The following is a 25,912-nucleotide window of genomic DNA, read 5'->3' on the forward strand; positions in this document are numbered from 1 at the left end:
CATTGCTACCCTCCCACTCTAATGGAAACTATTACCCAGCTACTTTATAGAGAGGCTCCTTAACATTTAACATCCCTCTCCTCTGCATGATCCGCACCCAGAAGCCATCTACAGCCAACAGCAGACCGCACAGAAACACGCGTGGCCACAGCCATTGGTTTGTAGTCAGAGCAAGCTTATAAGCACTATTTAGGCTGCCCAGAAATTATTTAGTCCTTGTTCCACTGCGGAATTCAGTCACCTTTCCTGTCGACCTGAACAGCTGTACTTCAATCAACGGAGCAGATGCCTCCAGAGCCCCGCTGGTGGCAGGAGCTGCCGTGTGAGTGGGGCCGGCGAAGCAGTTCAGAATCCTTAAACCCAAATCAAGGGTTATCCCACCCAGATCATCTTCTGGCACATGAATATTCCACCACAAGCAACTGGCGGATTCACATTGTGCCTTTTTTTTGGTCCAGATTAATGTGGTGGCACTTTATGAAATAGTAGCTATGAAATAGCACTAGCAGTGTCTTTATTTCAGACCTACATAGGAACTAGGACACCAAAACAATCTAGTTTCTGGGGGGGGAAATAATGAGGTTATGCAGACTTATCAGCAGGACGTTTCCTTGTCTATATTTAACTTAATAAGGAATGCAGAGACTATGCATAAAAAAATAAATCAGCCTAACTAATAAAAGCCATTTTGCATTTCTGTAGCAAATACAGAGCTGGTATCTCAGGCACGTAAAAGCGCCTGGCAAATAACGGCTGTCCTAACCCAAAGCAGCGCACTGGCTGCGGGAAGCCTTCAACAGCCCAGGCAGGGCCAAAGGAGAGCCAGAACACCACTGGAATTGGACTAGAACCAACTCCTCCGCTTTCCATCTCTGGTGTTAGAGCAGCGAAACTACGCTGTTTCCCAGATTCCCAGTTTGAACTAGGGCTTATAGAGGTAACTACGACAGAAGGAAAACAAGCATGCTTCACAGGTTCTGCCCAAGGGTAGAAAGCAAACCCTGAAGCATATTTGTGTGTCAACCAGCTTAGAGAGACAGATGCTTCCAATACCATTTCCATTCATATGGAACGAAGTCAGCTACACACAGGAAGCGTTCGAGAACCTTTGTGAAGTGCCTCACTACACCGTGCGTTACGTAGCTATGCAAATCCGGTATTAACAGAGCACCAGGAATATGAATTCTGGCTAACTTTTAAGATGAAAGGGCAAAATGGAGGAACCAGCGAGGTTTCAGGAGGCAGCACTTTAAAAATGTATTCAATAGTTCTTCAGCTGTGAGACAGCTGCCAAGGTCCTCTCGTTTGCTAAATAGCAGAGGGAGCAGCAGCAGCGATGGTGTAACACCAACCTGCATGACTCAAGATATCCATCTCTGGAAGAGCCTCAGAGGACAGGCAAGTCCTCCCTGCAGAACACCAAGCTGAGTAAGTATTTCGCTCAGAGGAAAGGTGTGGAAAGGAGCAGACCATAGCGTTATCAGGCCCACAGCAACAGCTGTGCTACAGATGAGGAAAAGAGTTTTCCTGTAGCTAGACTTTCCTCGAGACATTCCAGGAAATCTTCAAATTATTCTACGGCAAATAAATATTATTTCCTTAATTCACACTTCAAAAAAAGATTTTTCAATCCTTTTTCCCCAACAATCCTTTGTGTTCCAGCAACAGGGCATCTGTTCTACCCAGTATTTGCCCCATCTGTTCTTTTTTATGCTCAGAATCTTTGCGTACCCAGTAACCTGTTTGTTTCGATAAATAAAACCCACCTTTTTGTGAGCTAACCTGAAAGATACAGGAGGATTATTTTAATCTACTACCCGTATCTCAGACCCCCTGTCCTGGCACCTCATTCCAAAGAGCTCCTACTATTTACCCAACCCAGTTAGTCCCTCCCTTCCAAAGTCAGCTTCTTTCTGGATCTTGCCCCCATCTTATCTGACACTTGCCCACACGCGCAAGGTTGAAGCTCGCTAATGCACGCACAACCTGCACTCTGCGAACCGACTTAGAGAGTCCCAGACTCGCAACACCCTAGAGATCCCAGAGAAGTCAGGCTGGCGCCTCCTTGCAGAAGCCTTACTTTAAGTGACCCAGTGGAATAACTTTCAAGAAACATCATCTCATCCAGCCACCCTCTGAAAGCAGGAGCAATACAAACAACACGCACTTGCATAAGCCGCTGCCTCTTGCTTCCCATCTAGGGAAGAGAGAGAGTTATTTCCTGAACTTTGTGTTTCCATTTTGTAGCTTCCTTAACTGCACTGCTGCGTACATGCCCCTGGGCATGCACAGTCTTTGAATTTAACGTTATGATCAGTCTGACCCAGATTTCGTGCATCTCGTCTGAAGAGGGAGAAAGGGAAGAGCAGGCAAGCAGGGAAAAGGGATGCTGCCCACAAAAACAAGATACCTGAAAACCTGTTTAAACAGAATCATACTTGGCACGAGACATTAACTGACCTCCCTCAGATTTCTGGCAGAGGGGATAGAAGATTCTTCCCAGAGACGCGTACGCACGACAGGGAACCCGCCGGGCGGCCACGCGAGGCAGCGCACCCGCTGCTGCCAGCCCCGCAGGGACGCAGCGCTTCCAGCCGCCCCAGGGAGTCCTGCGAGGCTGCTGGTCTCCTAAAGCGGGTACACACCTTGCCCTGCACCCGGCGGGCTGTGCTCGGCCCCCGTGCTTCCACTTCAGAGTGATTTGGGTGCTTGCTGGTAGTTACCTCTACCACTGTCAGCGCTATACTCTCTTGTGTTAAAGTTTAGGCAGCCTTTATGCCAAAGAGGTACAGAGAAATCTAGTCACAAAAGTAAGAGGGGAGAAAAAACCCGAAGCAGTATTTCCTCACTTGTTTGTTTGTTTAAAGGAGACCCTCTGATACACACGCTTCTCATAAATCTGTGTAATTTCATCAGATCCACTTGCTCCTTTAAAATTAGCTCCTAACTACATACAGAACAAAATCCCCGACTGGAAGAAACAGGGACAGCTCAGTCATAATTCCCATTTCTCTTGTCGTAAGTCAGCTTGCTTTTCTTAGACGAGGCTCTCATGAGCACTTAGCAGTGGCCGTTGAGGCATAAGAAAACAGGGCAGCAGGGAGCAGATATATGCTAAGTCATCTTCCTCCGCAGTATCCTGAGGGGAGTCTGCTACGAAAAGGATGTCTGCATCTATCTTTCAAAAGGAGAGGATACATCAGTGAAACAAGTCGCCTTTTTTTTTTTTGCATTCCATGGCTGGGCACAACAAATTTATGACCTAATTTAATTTTTTTTAACTTTTTTAGGCAGTCTGAACAAGTAGGATTAATTTTTTGGGTTTTTGTTGTTGTGTTCTAAGGTTCAACACGGTAAGATCTCTGCTTTATTTTTGCAGGTGTTCTGAGCTGCAGAAAATGACTCAAATTACTAGAGGCTGCTTCTCAGAGGTAGAGAGAGCAGGTCAAGGACCTCTAATAAAGACTTTCCAACAAAATTTATAAATTCATGCTCAACTCACTGGCTAGAAAAAACAACGCAACAGCCTCAGAATGGGTATCAGGATTATAGCTCTCCTAGTTTGGAGAAAAGGAGGCTGAGGGTCACCTCGTGGCTCCCTACAGCTTCCAGAGGAAGGGACATGGAAAGGGAGGTGCTGAGCTCTTCTCCCTGGGATCCAGTGGCAGGATGCCTGGGAATGGCTCAAAGCTGCATCAAGGGAGGTTTAGACTGGACACGAGGAAGCATTTCTTCACCGGGAGGGTGGTCAAACCCTGGAACAGGCTTCCTGGAGAGGGGGCGCCCAAGCCCGTCAGTGTTTAAGCAGTATTTGGACAATTCCATTAACAACATGCTTCATCTTGGTCAACGCTGAACTGGTCGGGCAGTTGGACTAGATGATCGTTGAGGTCCGTCCCAACTGAAATATTATTTTCGCTTATATTCAGGAATTAGCTTCCCAAAAATGCAGTCATGTACAGTTACTATCTCACTAGTAGAGGGAAGGCCATCCAGTCTCAATACCCAAGATCTGCTAGACAAGCGTCAAGTACCTGATCACAGAATGGTGGGGGTTGGAAAGGACCTCTGGAGATCACCTCGTCCAACCCCCTGCTTGAGGTTATTGATAACCAGTGATACGATGATGTTTGTGGTAAGTAGAAGACTATAGACATTTCCATAGCAAAATCAAACACAGATTTCAAGCTTTGAGCAGTTGTTTAAACCAGAGCACAGTCGGGAGCTTTCTCATAACTCCTACGGGCTGAAGCAGAGCAGAGCGGTTTCCAGCTCCAGCCTGCCACACCGCTCGTGCTGCCAGCCTCACTGTCACGCTACAGGTCCGCTTATGTAAGGCATCACATACAACATCGCATTACTAACTTCAAATGCATGTTTGGACTTTCAGCAACATCAGGATTTCAGTAAGAGTCATCTCATACAAAACCACATTCTCCTTCAGACAATACATAAATAGAGAAGAGTTTCCAACTACTATTTGTACAGCTTAAGTAAATGCCTCCCTCCTTTATGAAGGACAAAGGAAGTGTTAAGTGCCGAGAAGGTAGATTTGGGGCATTTGGTGGTTTTATGCCTGCCTGCTACAACAGACAAAGCACTTCAGTGTTGTTTCCCTTCTCAGCACAAATTCTCCAACAGCCTCCTGGCTAATTTTAAGTATAAAGAATACATTAAGTCAGTCCCAGAACCTCCAAGCTCCTATAGGCAACAAGTTAAGAAGTGCACAACAGAAGTAAAGGGAAAAAAGTTCCTCTTACTGCCTCCACAGAGCAACAGAAGGACAACACAGACATTTCCACTCAGGATTACCAAGCCACAGTACAATCGTAGAATCACTAACTCTGGAAAAGACCTCTGGGATCATCAAGTCCAACCCCAACCCAACACCCTCAGGGCTCCTAAACCATGGCCCCAAGCAGCACGTCTACACTTTTTTTTTTTTTTAACGCCACTACAGGCTATCCATCACGCAGGCAGAGCTTGGGAAGTGCTGATGGATGCAAGGGTACTGCAGAGGGCTGAGGACAGGGCAAGGTGTCCCCAAGAATTCTGGGCTTTTATACAGAAGTCAGTGCCACCGAACTGTATACTAATAACCACAAAATAGCTCCAAAGGCTTGATACAAATCTGGGTTCACTTCCACCATCAGTTTATGGAATAAACATGATGGTTTAACTTCTCACTTTGAATAGATTTAACGAAGTTGTGATTCAGCTTGTCAACAGAACTTCAAAGCCAGGGCAGAGCATCAGCCACTACTGCTTCCTCCTAACACCGTTTGCTCAGTCATTTCCTCTTCCACATCTGATATCTCACTACTTCTACTTATTAGGTCACTAATAACCTTCCCCTCAGCTTTTGATTCAGGCTGCTAGCCTCACTTGAACTTCCTTTCCTGCAGCAAAAAGCCTGCACAATGGAACAGGTTCAATGAGCTCCAATCGACACTACACAGGCACCGAAACAACCCTGGAGATTCTCAAGCTTGTCTGCGGCCTGTTCCGTCGTGGGTAACTGAACTCGCACATCAGGCAAGCAAGGAGCTAAGACGGAGCCAAGCAGATAATGAAATGAGTGCTCCAAGCACTGCTGGTCTTTCACTTGGGAGAGGACAGTTGGAGCAAGCCTGTGAGCAGGCATGAATGTGAGCAAAGCCACTGCATTCAGGTAAAGTCTTGGGTGGAACACACGTATATGTATTTTGGGTAAGGAAAAAAAGCCTAAGTCAAAAAATGAAACAAGCCTAAGAAGGTGGAAGGGGACAGGCGAAAAGAAAATGAACACAAGAGCCACAAGACAGCTGAGCAGAAGCTTGACGGCGGTATGCTTGTAGACAACTTCCCATTTGGCATTACGTCTCCAAGATGTGAGCGCTGCACACTGATCTACACGCGGACGTGAGGGGAAACAGCACAGCTGTGTTCCAAGTGGGTTCGCAAACTTCTCCAGGCAGTGGCCACAAAGACAAGCTGGGAAGCAGTTATAGCCTCAGCTGGGACCCCTACTAGAGGATCAGGAAAATCTGAGATGACTGAAGTGACTCTGCAGAAGATGCTCAGGCTGACTGCGGGCAGGGGGGCAGCGAGCGCCGCAGGTGGTGAGCACAGCCTGCATGCCAACTGTGCTTCGTTAATGCTATTAGTCATCCACTTTCATGAGCATGTTAATATTTTGAATAAACAAAGAGCAACTGTCAGAGCAGAACGGAAACCGCCACAGCGAGGCCAATAGACTATGACAGGGAAAGTCACTTGAACGAAACGAGCTCTAGCTGACAAAGGCCGGGGTTTTTTAATGCCATACCTTCAACTTTTATAAACTGAAACTTCAGAATTTCAAAGTTGATGGCTTAAAACAGTGCAGTTATTTTGATTTCATGATTCCTTCTAGGAGTCTACACAATTCTGGTTTTTATTCAGCATTTTGAAAGAGTCTCCATCAATTTGTAGGGTTTCATTACTAGGATACGAGCCATTTCTCTGCTGTTTAAAGCAAAGCATTATTTTTGCTGTTAATTGGTACTGCAAATATGCAATTTAGTTGTAGAAGTTGGGTATTGAGTCTTTAATGAACGTTTCAGCTCCAAAAGCCTGAAACATTTTCATCGACTAGACTTCCCTTAAGAAAGCAATAATAAAGCCAATGAGGCATCCTTTCACCACATTCAATTATTCAGATGGCGTGCGAATTAGCGAAGTAAGACAGCAGACAGTCTCCCAGTATTCGTGCCTCTTCATTAATGTTAAAAAGATTCTCTCAATTTTCTGGAGATTTGAGACAACTTCTATTTTCTTCCTGCCTTTCAAACATTCATAGCTTAGAGACCCTACACTTCATCAAATGATAAAGTCTACAAAGATAACTGGGCAGAAATCCTGAGCTAGACAGAGGAAAGCTGTAAAATATCCTCCTCTCTCCACGTCCACGTGTGGATCTCCTACTCGCGGTCAATGTAAAGGCCATAAAGTCAGCCTGCAAGCTGACAGTCCAAAATTTTTTCAGGTTTACTAAAGCTACATCTCAGTTTATAGCCATTCTTTTCAGATGCAGACAGTTGCTTACTTAAAATATCTGTACTTGATTTAATTATAAAGAAAGCTTTTTTCTTCAAAGTAAAGGGACCTCAGGGTCCTGTAGGGACTGGGAGACGGCCATCCAGGGGAGGTAATGGCAACATGGACAATTCAAGTCTACTTTTCTTAAGTAGCGATAAATTGTAACTCGAAGGAAAACCAGCACAATTTGCCTTTCTGAAGAAGATGGAGCCCAGCCTCACTAATATAATGATGAGGGATCAGCTTTGCACCTCCATTACGGCAGTTCCATCTCCAGCATCAGGCAGATTTGCAGAGTGCACCTGAGACAAGTTACACAATCCACACAACATCAGGGAATGAAAAGCTCCCAAAGGCAAATAAACATTTCATTGGAGCTGGCTAAAAGGAAGACTATTCTAACAGCTACTAAACCCTGAAACACTTTATGAAAGGACTAAATAAATTTACAGCTGTTGCAAACACAAGATTCCATGGCTGGTCCACCCTCTCCAGGGCAGAAGCCTTGTGATCCACAATGATGTTCTTCCAGAAACATTTGCCTTACGCCAGCAAGCCTAGATCACTGCATCGCTCAACCCTTCCACCTTTGCACTTGCATCTACAATAGACCCTTCAAAGAGGAATTCAATGCTCTGTATTGCTTGCTTAAAATACAAGCTTTGCACCAGCCAAAAGAACACACTCGTATGGTGATTGCTGTCCATGAGGAAGTTGCGTCGCTCCAATGTTTAATTTGGCTATAATTCAGTATCGCAACTGATCTCATCATGGATTTCAACAGAATAGAGGTGCCTGGTGATCCAGTCCATGACAATATAGGCCAAAACCTCTCGGCAGTCAAAGCCTCTGCTATTTTACAAAACGTCATTTGCTGCTTCCCATCTTGGCATTTAATGCATCCCACTAAGCATTTGCCTCCAAACGCAAAGAGACGAGCCACCCATGCCGCCGGGCTCCTGCGAGAGGTCGCCTGCAAGGGTAGGAACTCTCCTGCAGGTTCCATCATGTTCAGCTTACCGCTCACCTCTCCCAGGGAAGCAAGGCAGTTCTGTCTGAGCAAAGTCGCCTGGAGAGGACTGACTGTGTTACTCCTAGTTATTCTGGAAGCCCTCTACACAAATTGATCACTGTAGCCAGATCTGTTTTTAGCGGAAGGAGAGAAATAAATAAATACTCTAGTATTTCAAGACTTCGAGGAATCTCTGAATTCTAGTGGCAGGCAACATGCATATTCTATACCTCTTATTATCATTATTTTCAATTAAGTAAAAGCAGTTTAAAAATAAAGTCTATATTCAGCATTTATGCAAAATAAAAATAATTAGCTGGAGCTAGATCTCCACCAAACATCAAGGCAGACGGAATATCCAAATGAAGGAGCACTAGTAAGAATTCTTGTTTGCAGTGTCTGAAGAATGTTGTATATACGGGCACCCGTACACGTGTGTGTATTTAATGACAGAATGGGGAGACTTAGGAGGCATCGGTAAAAACATGGCATGACTGACTTCAGCTGCCTTCATCTCTTATTTTAATAAGGAAGAGATCACTTCTCTCTTGGCAAATACCTGACTGTCAGGAATGTCCTGGGTCACCTCTCTGTAATGTGAGGACAAAAGAAATTCAGAAGGAAAACAGTCAACTGTCTTCCATATAACCAACACAGTTGGCACAGTTACTTCGGATGATGAGTTCAGGAGCTGCAAGCTGCTCAGAGAGGCTGGAGATTCTCCATTCTTGGAGACGTTCAATACCCAACAGTTCACAGTTCTGGGCAGCCTGTTCCAGGTGACCTGTCTTAACCCGGTCCAGCTCCCCGCTCTGTTTTTCTCCAGAGGTCCCTGCCAACCTCAGCCATTCTGTAATTCTGATAGCCTTTGAACACCACTGTTCATATTTTTGAAACCAATGACCAAAAGCCTATGAACAGAACAAGACGTGTCCTAAAGCACTTCCATTTTGCACCTCGAAGGCAAGCCTTAAAAACAAACCAAAACAATGCTCCCAACCTCCCTGGCCACATACAGTTTTGGAAAGGATCCATTTCTGTCCCAGACCCAGAGGATGAAGTAGTGTGGACAGCACACAGTAGTGCAGTCCTGCAGTAGACACAGTTTCATTCATGCAGTGGCTGTTGCCAAGAATGGAAATGAGACATGGCTATGTAAAAAAAAAATTGAGGAATAATTCCAGAATTTGTATCTCTGATACGCAATGGCCCATCTTGTTCATTCAAATTTTCAGGTAACTCTCTTGTTCTTAATTTAAGAGCTAAAATAACTTTGGGTGCTATGAAGCTAACTCTAGGAGTCCTAACTAGTCCTGCAACGGAAAGGCAGCTGCTGATCCTGCTTGCTGGTATACAAAGGTCTTCCTCCTGCTGCTTCAAAAGACTGACAAGTTATTACTTGTCTGCAATTGCTTCAGATTGTCTACAGTGTGAGGGCCAGAAGTCAGTACAGTAGGAAAAGCTTGACTTGCAAAACTACGAAGACAACCAGAATCAACCTGGAAGGTCAGTCCAAGAGCAAGAATTTCACGTACATACACAAGAAAAGTTAGTTTCTCACTGCTCCTCACCTTTTTCTTCCTGCATGGAAAGGTATAGGGAAATGCAGCTTTAAGATAAAAGCAAATATCTAAAAAAGCTTCCACATGTGGTTGCTACCTGTAAGAGTATTTGGGCTTCTGGTAGCATGCTGCCACCAGGCCAACTGATGGGGCTGCAACAACAGCAGTCCCACAGCTAGGAGCCACTGACCCTACCTGAGAGCTCCCAATCCCACACAGTGGCGCGTGGCCACAAGCCGGGATGCAGCAAATAAACTTCTGCCTCATGAAGCAGGAGGAGGGAAAGAGCCATAAGAAAGGGGCTTTTTTTCTTGCTCAATTTTGTTTGGTTTTTAAATCGCTGGGATTATGTTTTTCTCCCTATAGTTACTTCCTCTTAAAGGATGCTGGTGGGGTGGGAGGAATGGAAATGCACAACGCCCTGTGCCCTGGGAATGGCTGACCTGGTATTATCCACATATGGCAGGAATATTACCCTACTGTACCTTCCCATGAGCACCACAACAGGCAGACAGCATATCAACAGCAGCTACAGACACATAATTCAGAACTCCCAAAGCACTCTGGATAAACATGTTTCATTAAATTTGTTATCCAGCTCTAGTTTGGAACCCTAGACTTCTTCCCTTAAGGATAAAAACCCCTCCTTTTTGTGGGTGACATCAGATCATCTACACTAACTTCTAACATTGATTTTTATGGAAGTAAAGAGACTGCCTCATGTTTTATTTATGCATTCATGTATTCCCCTTTAAAAAACTTGTTCCTAAAGTATTGCTTTAAGGAAGACATGAGATCTCGTGAAATAGGCCCAGTTATCGCTCTGAAGGTGTTCAGAGTTGCTGATGAACCCAAGAGGGCTGGACTTACCCGTTGCTGTTCCAGCTCCCTAAGATAACATCATGGGACTCGAGGATGATCATGTTCAGAAGCATTACTTCCCTGGCACACAGCATTTACATGGCACAGACTCGCCCTTTGCTTCTTCCAAAGCTCTCGGTATGAAGTCCGGCGTGCACAGACAGTTGTACTGCGCAGTGAGACTGCAGTCGCTAACTCAGATTTCAGAGTCTCCGCTGCTGGTTTTTCCATCAGTTACACTCCCTTCTGGCCTTCAGTCAGGTTCTCCCTCTGCCCAGGGTGAGAAGGTGCTTCTTGCAAAGCCTGCCTTCTTTTCTAGGCAGGGAAGTAACGACATGCAATGGCTCCAGAAGGAGACGGCATGGGAACTCTAGGCATGAAGCCTACAATGTTCTTTATCAGCACACTTAACAGCTGAGCAAAGTCAACACAACAACTTCTTTTGCTATCTGGCTTTGAAGAGCTTAATTCTGGTCACAGAACTTGTAGAGACAGAAAGCTCCAGACACCCAAGAGAGTAACTCTACCACGTCCCTGGGAATTAGACTTAAAATTGCTCAGGCTTAGTCTAAAAGCCTGAAGTGAATTTTGCAATTTCTCCACGGTATGTACCACTGGCGAGGTCACACAGTTCCCTTTGACAGCAAAGGCCCCAAGCTGCCTAATGAACCACTTCAGTAGACAGAGGATTTAGCACAGACAGAGCTGACCAATGCTACCAGAACCAACAAGAGTGAACAAATCATGAGCCGAAGGTAAAACCGTTCAGAGCTCCCTCCTATCCAAAGCACAAGTGAACCCTAGAAGGACAACAAACGGAGGGAAGACCACCTGAAACAGTCCTGAGTGTGTGAAGAAGCTTCCTTGCAACCAAAGAAAAGTCTTTGATCAAGTAAGGATGGTGGGAAGGGGGGAGGCTCACAAGGAAGAGGGCCTTCCATCAGTCTTGCCACAACTGCACAAAACGCAGAGCCAGGAGGCTTTAGGAGTGTCAGGCTGAGAAGAGGAGCCATACAACTGCAAGCATCAGCCCAGCAGACCACTTCCAACCCTGACTTCGCTTCACTTGTGCCCATTCCCCCCCAAAAAAAATATGGCATGTATTTGTGCCTGCAAAGAGCATTTTACTATTGTTAATTATACTTAAGCACACCAAGATGAGATAAGAGAACACCAGCCTCCCGAGTCATTCCCTCCCTTTGGGCAATTTCAGTACTATTAACCACTCAGCAAGACGGGGTAAGACTGTCCAAGTTAGATTGCTACATTATTAGTTGTACCATTTCCAAGCTGATAAAAAGTCACATTAATAAACTTGCCTTAAGTTACAGCAGGATAGATGCTCTGCCAGAGCAGCTTCACTGGGAGTACAAGAATAACTTTCCTATAAGCCCCAGCAGGGATTAGGGACTCTAGAAGGTGGGGATTAATGGTCTTGGCTGGCCTTCAAAAAAGCCACATGGAAGATGAGTTCATAGATAATAACTGTGGGGGACTTTCAAGCGTCTAGCTCCACACGGGCCTACACGCATTGAAACAAGAGACCTAAAAAAGACTGGTATGTCATCTCTAAAACCCATAAATGCTTATCTAAGGAAAATAAAGGCGTCTGCCCACCTTCCGCACAGACTTGTAAATTTTAGCTCTAAAATGACCTATTCCTTAACTACTTTTTAAAAAGAAACTGCCCAGAGTCATACTTGTTTGCTGGTTTTCAAGCTGTCTCTCAGAAGAGAGGATTTTCTGTGCTGCACACCAGGAGAGGCAGCACCAAATAAGGAGAGTTTCATTAATCATGGCGGGGGGAAAGAGTCTCCTGTTCTCCCTTGGCAGAGGACAGAGGGAAAGACAGTCAAAGTGGGGGCAGGGTATGAAAACTCTGGCTGTTAGCAAAGCACTTTTCTTTCTATGCTGCATATTGACTGCTAAGCCACAAACCAAACAGGCAAGGCAAGCAGCTGTTCCTGTCAGCTGCTTTCCTTTAATAGCACATGCATCAGAAAGGAAGGCAGCCTCTACCTCCCCAAGAGCAAAACCCAGAAAATAATGGCTTTCTGGCTTTTGCTAATGAGTCCCTTCTCTTGGGAGGAAGAGAAGGATGGCACATTTTAATATAGTGGATCAGTCAATAATTCTCATTTTTATTAGGTATCTCGTACCTCCTCATGCTTCTTCCTGCAAAGTCATCACTGCCGTTAGCCTGGAAAGGAGGACTGATGAGTGCACAGAAAGGGAGAAGCATCACTACAAAGTTCACCTCAGTCCTCATGTCAGCTCCTCTACATTCATCCTAATCCACAGTCGTCTTTCATAGGCAGCTCCCAGAGTAACAGATCTTGTGCTGACATGAGAATTTCGGCTTTCCATTTCTAGGATGATTTCTTCTGCTATTGCTCGTGAAGAAAACCGCACCGCATGAGCACTGGAACTACAAACCAGGAGATCAGAAAGAGCTCAAGTCATGCTGTGAGAAAAATTTTTCAGAGATCCAGTCCAGCTTAATTACAGTTGTAATACCGCTGTGCAGGCCCACGATACCTTCATGAACTCACAGCATTTTGCCTTATCTATATATACACATCTGAGGGGGTAGGAGGGAAAGTAAGACCATAGCTTTTTTTTGGTAACTTTATTTCAGAATCTGTGTTCTCTCACTGAAGAGTAAAATAAGGAGCCATTAACTAGCATTTAACGTGTTACATCCATACCATATCTCTTCTGTACATCAAGAAGTTTATCATAGTAAGCCTTGAAAATTCCAAGTTAAGCTTTCTGAAAGAACAGCAGGAACAATTCAAGCTTGTGGAACCAATCTGGCAGAAAGAGGCGAGATTTACACTCAGCAACTCTGCTCCCTTATTTTACAGGGGGTATCAAGAAAGATAAATCAAGTCATAAATGGCATTGGAAAGACCTTCTGAGGCAGAGCTCCTGCACATCAGCTTCGTGGCTTCTGCTCAGAGACACAATCTGACGCCCACAGGAAAGGCTGGGTGCCCTCTGCTGCAAGCACACTCACTCTCTAGAGGAGGGCCCCAAGACCAACACGTTAGCCAGCGTTACTCAACAAGTAAGACAGAATTTGAGCAAGGAGCATAAAACATCACAGGTTAGAGAGAGCAGCAGCTACAGCAGACACTACCACAAACACAGAAGCAGCTTGTTTGGCAGCTGGCTACACACAGTCACTGCTTCCAGGAACTCAGTTTACATATAAGCTTTACTCCTTTACCTATATAGAATAATTCTACTTATGTTAGTGACTATATTAGAGCAGCTACTTTTAATTAAAATAAGCACCTTTCCTGACAACATAAATATATAGCATGAGAACCTGTCGATCAGGACACAGAACTGGTAGCTTCAAAATGACAAAGTTGACTAGTAAACTGTTTTCATCAACGACAACTCATCACCAGCTTGGTGCTTCGGAGCCAGATGAGTGGAACAACAAACCTGTCGATGCTTTTTCAAGTAGATTTGCAAAGAGCAAACAACACTTTAAAGCTTTCTACTACTGGAAGGTCAAAAAACTTTGGAGGAATGAAACAAACCACTCTTCTATACTAAGAAACAAGTTTTAGCTACTTGCAAATTCTGCGAGATCTTTGCTCTAGCAAATAAGTTAGTTTCCGGACTCAGCAGTTGCCTTGGAGAATCGTGCCCTCCCCTCGGGCTTTTGAGAGCTGACAGATATGCCCCAAAAGGAACCTGGAAATACAACAGACACATTTGAGCTAGTAGAGAGGTAGGGGGTTGCCATTTGAAAACCACAAGAAAGCGTTACGGAAACAGACATTTAAAAATCAGCAGCAAATGCTCCATCAGTGCCCAGCCAAGGTTTCAGGGCATCAGCCAGAGCAGAACTCTGCAACCACGTAGGCAAACTAGTCTAGAGCAGATGTGCCCACTTACCAAGCATTAGCAGCTTTCTGTTTGCTTCACATGTGTTAGGTTTTCAAGCCTGGAACGAAATGCAGTCCCTGTATTGCCATCGAGGCCACCCAGGTGCTCAGAAATTCATGGAGAAATGAAGTCCCTAGGCACGTTTAGGGTGGGAGCAGAGTATGCCTAGGGGATTCAAAGCTGTGCAGCCTGCCTCTTCCTACTCTGTTAAGAGCAGCTTTGGGATATCCAAGTCTGTCTTTACACCGTGGTGTGTTCCTAGAACATGCTTAGGAAAGGCCTGGCTCTTTGCACCACTTCTTGCAATTCAATGCGTGGATTTTGTTCATCTTGGAGATTAAATATATTCCATGTTACTAGGAATTACTTCTAAGCAGAGATCATTTTCTCACTTGTGTGTAGCCACAGACAAAAATCAGGAGTCCTTTTAAACCAAGGTAGAAGCCTATAGCTTTAAAAATGCTGAACACACTTGGGCACCTCTGCAAGCAGGGCTGAAGCCTTTGCCTACAGCAGCTCATGAAAGGATTTGCTAGAAGCCTGGGAAGTACGTACTGCCTGCCTGCGATCCAGGAGGAGGCACTCCTGTTTAGTAACGTAACAACCTCAAAACAAAGAAGGGCAGAACAGTAATTTAGCTTCAGAATTGTTATGTGAAGCAGGGAAAGGTCTGGTGAGTCACCACAGAACTCCCAGAGGGGAGAACACACTTTTCTGAGGGACCACAAAATGCAAGGCTCATTCACGCACTCCGTTACCAGCATTAACGCACCGCAGGCCGGCAGAGCAGAGACTTTCTCCCTCAGCAAGGGAATGACTTGCAAGATAACATTATCTCAGCATCCATTACTGCTTGTGCCAGAACATAAGCTACACGCAGGCACACTTGAGGCAACATTACCAGACGCCTACACCAGTTCCAGTACCTCCCATGCTACCAAGGGGTGGGGGGGGGGGAAGAACTAAATACAGGTAACAGAAGTGCTCAGAAGTGTGCTCGATAGTGCATTAATAGGTATTTAAGCTGTAGGCCAAGGCCCAGTATGAAACACTGCTAGACTAGAAGTTAAGCAAATATGTCCACATCTCCTTTGTAAGGGTATTTATCAGACTCTTGAATTACAAAAACAGTACATTCTGAAAGCAGTATGTCATCCCGGACTGACAAACTCAACAGCAAGAAAAGCGAAAGGTTACATGCCAGACCCTTCTGCTTCCTCCGGACTTGTAGCTTATCCCTTTTAGCCAGAGATGGATGCCAGCCTAGCTCTTAAGCTGCTGCTGTTATTCCCTACCAGCACGCCATTTTAATTCTCTCAAAGCAGGGAAACACTCCTGCTCTCACGTGATGTTTATTCTTAGAGAGGATCCCAGGGATTTTTATTTAGCTAAGTTCAGTCATGCAGTTTGCCAAGTGCCACACGAGCATCACAGAACTCCTCAGTTCTGAAAAAGGAGCGGCATTAGTGCAGTACAGACATATTAATAGCATTAAAAGCGGCAGGTTATGCAAGGAAGACCTGGGTAATTGAAGACAACTAACTCTCCCCAGAAAGTTATTACTGCCATACAATGTCTATGACAGACTTTGGGGGAAAAAAAAAAAGGCACAACAGCCATGGTCTGAGGTCAAATTAACCGCTTACACCCATCAAACAGCTGAGCCTAATTCCTCCTGAGCTAGTCAAAAGAGCAAATTCTACCATTTGAGCCTCTCCATTATCTTGAGCTGGTTTTAATGACAAAATTCCTGCCTGACTAAGAAAGCGACCAACATTAGCTACTAGTGACCCAACTAGAACAAGCAGAACTCCATTTAGGAAACAACTCTCATAAATAACTGCAAATTTGGGAGAAATACACTCAGGTCAGTGAAGGCACTGCTCCAGTTCAGTTTTTCTTCTAAGAAATGCACTCAAGTGTCGCAAGCAGATGAACACAGACTTAGTTCCACTAGAATTGTGCCTGCGTGGCTGTCTGGTTAAAGCTTTGAGTGGAGAAAAACTGTACGTCCTGTTAGCCAGTGCTTCCATCAGGCTGGAGCAGGAGAACATGCTGGAAGGAGCTACAGCAAGAGGCCTTTCGTTCTCAGTCTCAAGGAACATACGTGAGAGCAGTGGTTTCTCTTCGCCCTTTGGTTTTTGAAATCTGATGGGGTGGCAACAGGGGGAAGAACACTCATTTCTGAAATTAATTAATGCAGAAGAATAGTTTCCACCTTCCAAAATGTATGCAGGAAGCCAGCAGAGGAGGAAGGGAGTAGCTACGGCAGTTCAACCACTATTGTATTTACGTTTCCGTACTCTTGATAACAAATACATTCAAGGATGGCTGAAAAACAAGGCACTGGTTAGAAAACAAAAGCTGAGCTTTCATGAAAGAGCAATAATAGACTGTACCTGATAACACTGTGGGGAGACCTGAAATTTCTATTAGTGTCTTTAGAGAATGATTCGCTTCCTTATTGCAGGTATGGCTGAAATATCCAGCATCGCAGTATTGTGCCCTTTGACACAGGCCGCTTCCCTTCCAAAAAGGGAAGGATAAGGGACCAAATAAATAATTCAGTGTAGTACTGAAAAAAATAACCAAGCTCTTTTTTTAAATTTAATTAAAATAAAGGGTCCTGCCCACATCACTTGAAGGAAGTAAAACTATATGTGGTAAAGTGATATGGTAGCAGTGCCTTTTTCCCAAGGGTTCTCTCTTACTTCAAGGGCTAAACCTTCTCAGTTCTGTTCTCAGCATCCTCAAGCTGGAAGGTCAGCATGTACTTCCTCAAGCCCCTTTTAAAAGGGCGGGTGATAATGCACCAGCCCCTCCTCCAGCAAACGCAAAATCCTCTGAGGACAAGCGATCACGCTTGGTTAGTTAAAGCACAGAGGCAGAGGAAGTTCTTTCTTATCCGCTTGCCTTATCTGAGCAGAATTCTCCATAGTCAGAGCTCTGCTGCGGGGGCGGGGGGAAGCAGGGAGTCACACAGCAAGCAGCAGCGACTTGCTCCTACTACAATTACATCAGCAGCAGCCCCAATCCAGTTCACTTTTTATCAATAGAACTGGTCCTACAGATGTAGTTTTGTGCATGTTTCTTCCCAGCTAGAGCAATTCTACAAAAAAAAAACCAAATTAATCCATCAGAAAGTGTTTTTAGAAGTGCTTTCTCGCCACCTACACACATGTAACCAATACAATAACCTACTGAAGTTCTAGGTGCTGCAAGAGTTGTGGTCAGTATTTGCAGTTTAAGAAAGGAAGGGAGATGAGCAAACACGCAGCTGTACCTGGCTGAAAGAGCTCATAACAAAGTAGGAAGAACCCATTCATTTCTGAGTGACAACACGAGATGAACAGGTTATTGGTTTGCAACCCAAGATCAAATCGGGTCATCCAACAAGAGCCAGCCAGGCAGTGCCAGCCTCGCTCGAACACTTCCTCTCCCGCCCGCTCTCCTGGGCTCCTCCAGAGGATGCTGGGGAGGAAGTTGCCTTTATTCATCTAGGCAGTCAATGAGCGCCGATTAAATGTGTCTGGATAAATTACTTCAGGAAGCATTTTTAGCTGCTGAATATAGTCTGTGGGAAACACCTGTGTGGTTTCCATGTCCTGAAACCATGGAACAACAAATGCTGAGAGGTACAGCTACATGTATCCCGGGACTCTAGGAGGGAGCTTACATGGTGACTCTCATTTGTGTACAGTGGGGAAAAGAAAGGAGGAAAGCTATAGCATAGCAAACTCACCCCCTTAGACAACTTGGGAGTGCACAACATGACCAAGCAAATTGAAGTCAGAGATCAATTCCAGACATCCAAGGAGTATGGCAGACATTTAGACCGTGTTGGTCAAAGCTAAGGGGGGGGGGGGGGGGGGGAGTTCAAGGCTGGAACATGCAGGAAGGACAATGTAGCGCTCTCATCCTCCCACGTCACCTCCTCTGTTCAGCTGCGCACAGCGCTCACTCCGTGCAGGAGAAGGTGACAGTCCACCTCCCATGACCTCTTTAGCTCTAAGGAGGCCACAGCGAAAAGCAGACACAGCATTCCGGGCACCTCCCCTCCCACCCCCTCCCTCCATCCCACCCAGAGGGAGATAAGCCATCTTATTTGGCTTTTATTCAAACAGCTTTTAGAGAAGGACTTAAGATGGCTTGGCAGGCAGCCACAGTACACAGTATCAACAACTGGTGGTGTGGCTGCCCCTGACTGAGCCCGGTTCCAGTCATGTCATGAATGGATACACACGAGCATCAGCCCAACTGAAGAGAGACAACTTTGCACCTCTGACATTAGCTCTCCGCCTGCCATTTAAGGAGGCTTAAAAAAAAGGTATTTTAGGAACAATTTTATCCCATACCCATAACAAAGTTTTAGGAGGCATACGAGGCTACTGTCATTTCATGACAGTTTTAGTAAATCAGAGTAGATACAGTTAGTGATGTTAAAACAAGCTGTAATTGAACAGCATCCATTTGACTCCCCTGCATTCTTTACAGCCAAACTGGCAGGCTGACATCAGCAGCGGAGTCGTTTCTGCACAAGTCTGTGCGCCGTGTTTCCTTGGTTTACATTCTGGACTACCTTAAAGTTAAGGTAGAAAGAGGTGTAGATTAGTGGAGTGAACAGGCTGATACTGCTCCTAGGACTCAAAGGAACAGGCAGCGTCTGAGAGCAATCGCTGTCACACTGATCAAACTGCAATGTAGGAGACACCCAGGTCCCTCAGTCCATATAAATATAATGGAGAAATTTCAATTCCTTCACTAAAATAATGTCATGTGAGCACTTGCAACTCAAACATCCTCAGACTGCAGACCTGAAACAGAATCCAGCTAAAGCGTAGCTTTATGGTGCCTTCCACAAAGGCAGGCTAGGACAAGAAAATCAAATGATCCATGGCTCCAAATTGCTAACAAATCAAATCAGACTTGGGTTTTCTTCTTAGTCCAGTTTGCTCATTTTGATCTTTTGTAGTCCTCTTACTCCGACAGAAACGTTTCAGTGACCGAGTTAAACAGGATGTCTGCCCTCTACAGCAGAAAAGGCAAGAAAGAAGGCCCACCTGGCCAGAAAGGACATCCCTTGAGTCACGCACCAGCCCTGCTATCTTGGACAGAAGCAGGGGAAACGGTAGAAACTTTAATACCCAAAAGGAAGGATGAAAAAAGAGCAGTCAATAAAGTGTTTAGCAGAACAGCATGGAAAGGTAAGTGCACATCAGATGTTTATTCTGCAGAAGTTCCAGTCGCAGAACTCTCCGTATAATGCCTTTTAAAGCCATGCAGACTCTCCCAGAGTCCATTTAATACTCCACGTGTCACAGCCAGGCGTGCCTGCCCTGCCAAGCTCTGCTACTGAACTTCTGTCAGAGATTACAACACCTCAGAACTGTAGATGGTAGCTGTATTTCCAGAACAGATGCCTTTTTAGTGTGTACACACAGCTGTATCAAACCTTTGCTTTTAAAGATTTAGTGTTGCATCATTAGAAAATTAGTTCATACCTCAAAAGCAGGTGTTCCCTTTAGCAGGTCCTTCAGGCCTCAAACTGTTTATCTGCAAAACACAACGCGTGCACAATTAAGATGAAGCCACACAATTGCAGAGTACGTGGATGTAAGCTTATTAGGGATGGCTAGGAAATGACTTACATTACTCAAAATTAACTAGATCTTGGAGAAATTTTGCTACAGTCCCACCACAGCCATCCAGGCAGCTTTCTTTAATGTTCGCTCCTCAGCGGGAATACTATCTAGCTATTACTATTTCATATAAACTCTTGCTCAAGCTATTGCGGATATACTGCGAAAATTCTGAGCAACTTTTCCCTCGTGCATCTTAATCAGGGTTTTGGGTTTTTTTGGTTTTTTGTTTGTTTGTTTTTTGTTTTTTATTTTTGTTTTGTTTTGTTTTTTAAACAAACACACCATTGAAGCTGAAGTAATCCAGGATGGTTAGGGCATGCCTCCACTGAGCAGTACTTCAGGTGTTCATACAGTGGCTGAAAAGCTCTGAGTCACTGTTAGGCACACACCTGCAGAGCCACCTGCGACAGCCAGGTTTGAGTCACAAGCCAATTTTTATCTGAGATGAACGAAGCTAAGAGGCACCAAAACATCTGGGGCCCAATTTAGCAGTTATTACTATGTAGAGCCACTGTGCAAGGCACACTAAAGGCTTTCATTCAGCAGAACTGTCACATTTTAGTCCAAGACAAGTGAGAAAGCAAAGATGAAGCGTTTTTCATTCAATAAAGCCTATACCGCTCTGTGCCATTTTCTGCGCTTCCAAACTTCAGAGCAGGATCTCTCACAGTGTTATTAATACATTCATAAGTCAAAACCTATAGGCATTGCCAGATGCGTTACTCAACCAGAAAAGAATATGCTGTATTCTTTTAAGGATTACATTAATGATACTTGGATTAATATTTTAAGGAGATCCAGATTTAAAAGAAAAAAAAATAAAGAATTCAGGAGCTGTATTTCAGTTGAACACAGCAGGCTATTTTTTGTACGTTTTCCATCGTTTCAGTGAAGCTATACCCACCAGCTTTACCAGGGAACTATCTCCTCACCTGCCAGGTGTTCTGTCCAAATTTTTCTATACAATATTTAACACTTCATTCATTAATGTTTCTTTATTGTAAAACAAGCATAGCTACACACACACAAAACTTCTGTCAAAATATTACTCCGTATACTCTCCATGCAGCACCCTGCAGAAAAGACTATAAACTGAGCCACACAGAGTCAGCCAAGTATTTCAATCCACATGGAGAAAGGTCCAACTTGTTCATCACCATAGTAAGTAATCAAGCCAGTCTCACAACAAAATATCATCTCAGTACCTGCTTATTAATGTAAAGTCATATAGAAACACTAGTGCTTGCTCCTCGCCCTGTAGATGCACATTTTATGTTACATAGAAGTCAAAAGCCAAATCTTTCAGATGAATGAGAAAACAGCCCACTGAAAAGAGCATCATTTCATGTTTAATAACTGGTGAAGCACTCAGGAGTAAGGGAAACCTGGAAGAGTTCTGTTCCCTTCAGAAGGGGTGGAAAGGAGAGTTACTAAGTTAATTAAGAAAGGAAGGAATATCCTGTATACGATTCAGATGCACAAGTATGGTGGATGAGCTCTTGCTTGTGCGGTAACACTAATGCTCCCCTTTCCAACGGAAGGGGACTGCTAACACACGTCGTAAGCCCACACTTTCTTTTTCCACGTTGTTATTCACAGTTTAGCCACCCTGTGATAAGCCGGGGCGTCAAGGTCCTTCTCTCCAGCTCCTTCCAGCTGATGAACACCCAGATCCCATCCAAAGGCATCAAGCCCTAACTGCACAGCCCGGCAGTCTGTTCCACTGAAGTTCATCCCGTGTCTGCTGCTGTGATCCACCAGGTCATTACACTCTCACACATGACATTCCAATCTCTCTCAACTGAAAACACCAAGAACTTTATTTGTTAAGAAAAAGGGAAGAAGAAAACCCCACAGGCCTATCTTTTGCAGCAGAACATTAACAAAAATGAAAGTTATTAACTGCTTTTTTTAGTGCTGGGTGTTGCTACTCCATCTCAAATGCAGTAGCGCTGGATCAGCCATGGTTCTGATACCAGTAAAGCAAAGCCTACTACAGTTTCTTGGTCTGGGCAACTCACAGAAGTGTTGGTGAACAGCAGGAGAAAAAGAAGTCATCTATCACCTGACCAGCAAATCCTGGCTTACATGACAATTATTAACCACAACTGTTTTCCAGTTTGAAGAAATATTACTGGGAACTATTTTCATGTTCAGAGACATCTGTCTCTACATCGCAACCCTGATTCCAAGTTTGCAACTTTATTTCTCCCCAACACAATTTTTATGCAAGTGACACTGAAAAGCAACAGAGGAAAGGCACTCTTATTTCATTTACATCCCACTCTACACCCACTTTTCATTTTTATCTTGCCTACACTATCAGAAAACAGGTAATGCCTGGTATGCATACTGTCCCATCGTGTTTGCTATCCCTATAATATCCAGATTCACGTCCTGCACCCGTAGTTCTTGTTCCTCAGCTCTTCTGGTTCCCAAGCTCTTGCACTTTTATTATTAAACATTTCAGTGGCTTCTTTAACTTCATCCAGTTTTCTACACAGATGGTTTTGCCCCCCGCCAACTGAATCGCCTGCATCCCATCAATACACTAAACTACCTCCTGCTGACTACCCAATCGCGTACCTTCTGTTTCTTTCTCACCTGAGAGTTCACCAAATCCACCCCATCTATAATCCAACAGTTATTCTGAGGAGTCCCAAAAGCATATACATATTTCAGGGCACACATTAACAATTCATTTCTGCTTTTTTATAATTTTGAAAATTCTTGATGCTTTTAGTAGCAACTACTTGTCCCTGCCAGTTTCCAGTGGCAGCCCTTTTGAGGGTGGAGTAAGCTATCACCTCTCCTTGGTCCATGAGGAAAGTATACAACCTACCTTGGTAAGCCACCCAAAAAGGATGCAAGACAGAAGCAAGGAAGCAATTCTACATCCAACCAGTTCTCATCATTAGCCAGCCTCTAGTTCCACTAATCTAGCGCTTTCTGTATGAAGAGCGCTTGTCTCAATCTGCATTTATGTTGCCATACTGCCAAACAGATACTAGAGCAAACCTCCAGTTATGTTCGGGATTATCTCTCTTACCCCAGCTAAATGGAATGTACTTCAGTGCAATTAAGTTCATAACAGAAAGAACATGCCATTCATCATATCAGACGCCCTTATAGGCTCCCTCAATTTCTCTAAACAAGCAACACTTTCCGTTTTCTCATCCCCACATTCAGAAGACTGTTTCCCTTAACCCGGGAAAGAAATCCACTCAATCTTTTAGTTTCCTATTGTCTCACTCTTCATACTTTGTTTCCAAATCTCTAGATAAACAGCTTCCTTTAAATAGCTCCCTGTCTTAAACATGCATGGTATATGAAGATCACTTGATATGAAGAGCCGAGAGGGGCGGCACACATTGCAGCTACAGCATTCCTCATGCAAAGCAGTATCACGTTGTCAAATACCATGGGTTCGAATGCAAAGTCTCGTAAACCCTGAGCTATATATACACATGATGGCCATGAAACCTGGAGATTAAGTCATCTCAGATCTTCATCCCAGTCCTCTCCTAGGGGAACAACGCTAGCAGCAAGTTAACTGCAACACCTTGACATAAGGAAAACCACATTTATAGCCACGAGCCCGTCTTGGCTCCTTGCCTATCACTGGATTCACCAAGATCCTAAAACAAGATTTTATTTTAGAATATATGGTGGACTTTTATCTTCACGGGTACCAGTGTCAAGTATTTAATGGATTTTTGTTAGGCATCAAATTCCTGTTCCCACACTTGCATGAGGCATCTCAAATAAAGCTGACTATTTGAAAGAGACTGCTTTTCGATTTGATCTAGGCTTTTGAGTAGAGCACCTCCCAGGAGAGAAGCAAAGTGCTGAAGTCAGACTAATAATTTAAAGAGCCATCAAAACACAAGATGGAGTTCCTCTGAACTCGAAGAGTGAATAATCTTCTAGGGAAACATTCACAAACAGCAAGTCAGACCTTCATGGTAGTCATGCAACTCTTACTACTTGTAGAAAGAGATGATACTTCCCAATCACAGGTAGCACGTGGAACAATAAAGGTCTTCAACTGTAAAGCAAGCAGATACTCTTCGGCTATATCCACATTTAATCCTTGTTTAAGCCTGTCCCTATTAATAAAGTGTCTTCTGTAGCAATTTGGGTTGACAAAGCTGAAAACCAGCAAGGTTCATACAATCAGACAGTAAATAAGCAGCTGCACGAGTGCAGCCATTTTTATAGCACAGTGGGTTTTTGTATGTCAAGAGCAATTTGACTAAAGAAACCACATGCAATGATTCCAGAAAGCTGGAAGAGTGACTCATGAGTTGCCAAATCACCAGTGTCAAAGACCAAGGACCAACCAAGGACCTTCCAGAATGATCCCAAAAGGCTAGACGGTGCAAGAAATGCTAATTAAGAGTTAAGCTCCAGCAACCCACGGTCTCTTGTTAGTCAGCGTACAACCAAGGAGCGTGGGGAGGGCAGGAGCGAGCAGTCAACTGCGTTACAAGACAGTACACCTGACAAGAGGCCGAAAACACCCAGAGAAGGCCATAAATACTTAGAAGTGATCTTTGAATCTGTCTATAGATATTTTAGATGTGTCTAAACAGGAGAAGAAAAAAAAAAAGACCACCCTTAACACACAAACATCCAGATCCACAAAAAAAAACCACACCACCAAAAACCAAGGCAGAAAATACCCTTGGTGAGGAACAAAGCACATTCCTTTTCAGTAGCAACTCAATAAAAAAAAAGTTATTTAAGCAAGACAGAAGTATCTCTTTTCACAGTTGAAGAACTCTGCTGCTAACAAGACTAAATTAGCTAAAATTAGCTATCACAGTTGCGTTCCCCACAGCACCTCCAGCTTCCTGTGTGGATGAGTAGCATTGGTGAAAGCCGTTCTAATTTGGATTCAGAGCATGCAAATTTAAGGAGAATAGTGATTTCTGGCCAGTTCCTTCCACAAGCACTGATGCACAAGAAAAAATGTCTTTCACATTCAAGTTTAATCCTCTTATGAAATATTTATTTTTGGAACAATTCATTGAACAGTAAGCCTTCAGCCTAGCTAAATTACATCTAAAAATAAAGGTAATAAGAATTCTTGAATTCTTCCTACTGTTATATCTAATCAATACAGATCCACAGTGACTCCTGTCACAGGCTTTATTTGTCAAAGCACATGCCCGCGCCCACACTTAGCCAGCATTATCCAACAACCTGCCATCTTTTTGGCTAGTGTAGACCAGAGATAGGCATTTCTAATGATTTGAGATGTTAGAGATTCATAAAATAAGGATTCAGTTGCAAGCATGTTAGGAAAAGGAGCGATAAGAGCCTGAGTCAAGTCTTGAACTATGACTGAAATAGAAACACACCTCAGTTAAACTAAAGGCAACTGGAGCTCCTCCTGCGGCCATTTTGCCGTAGCTGGGGCTGAGCACTAATGATCACTTGAGGAGGACAAAGAGAAAAAGAAGCTTTCATTATTCAAATTTCCCTTGTGCTCTAATGAAAGGCTGCTAAACTGATTGTGCTTCCTGCAATCAGGAGGAACAGAAGGCTGCCTCCCCACTAGGAAGTTCAATGTCAGAGTTGACTCAAATGTGCCCAGGACCACGGTGACTTGGAAAGGGCTGCGTTCACACTGGTAAAGTCTTACTCTTTAAACCAGGGTGGCTATATGCAGACAGCTCTTGGCAATGGTCTTGGTCCATGCTAGCTCTTGAATAGCATCCACCAGTGTCTGGGAGAGTACTTTTGCTCTAGGCCAGAGATTGCAACAGGAAATACTCTAAAAACAAACAGCACGGATGCTGTATTCCAGCACTACCAGAATTCACCAGGCATCATGTAATTCACTAGCACAGGTATAGCCGGAG

The 25,912-nt window shown here is 44.2% G+C and overlaps 1 protein-coding gene across 12 annotated transcripts in view; it reads right to left on the reverse strand.

Moving 5' to 3' along the window:
• Positions 1-25,912, reverse strand: part of MAP4 (microtubule associated protein 4) — a 167,532-nt gene that overhangs the window by 115,851 nt on the left and 25,769 nt on the right. For 11 of the 12 annotated variants that reach the window (XM_075082085.1, XM_075082087.1, XM_075082084.1 and 8 more), the window contains exon 2: positions 19,902-19,953. The exons of the other annotated variant lie outside the window; for it this stretch is intronic. The gene's annotated coding sequence lies outside the window, so the exon portion shown is untranslated. The remainder of the gene's footprint in view (positions 1-19,901; positions 19,954-25,912) is intronic. 12 annotated transcript variants of the gene reach the window in all.

The sequence above is a fragment of the Phalacrocorax aristotelis genome, chromosome 2 (genome assembly GCF_949628215.1).
Source record: "Phalacrocorax aristotelis chromosome 2, bGulAri2.1, whole genome shotgun sequence".
NCBI lineage: Eukaryota > Metazoa > Chordata > Aves > Suliformes > Phalacrocoracidae > Phalacrocorax > Phalacrocorax aristotelis.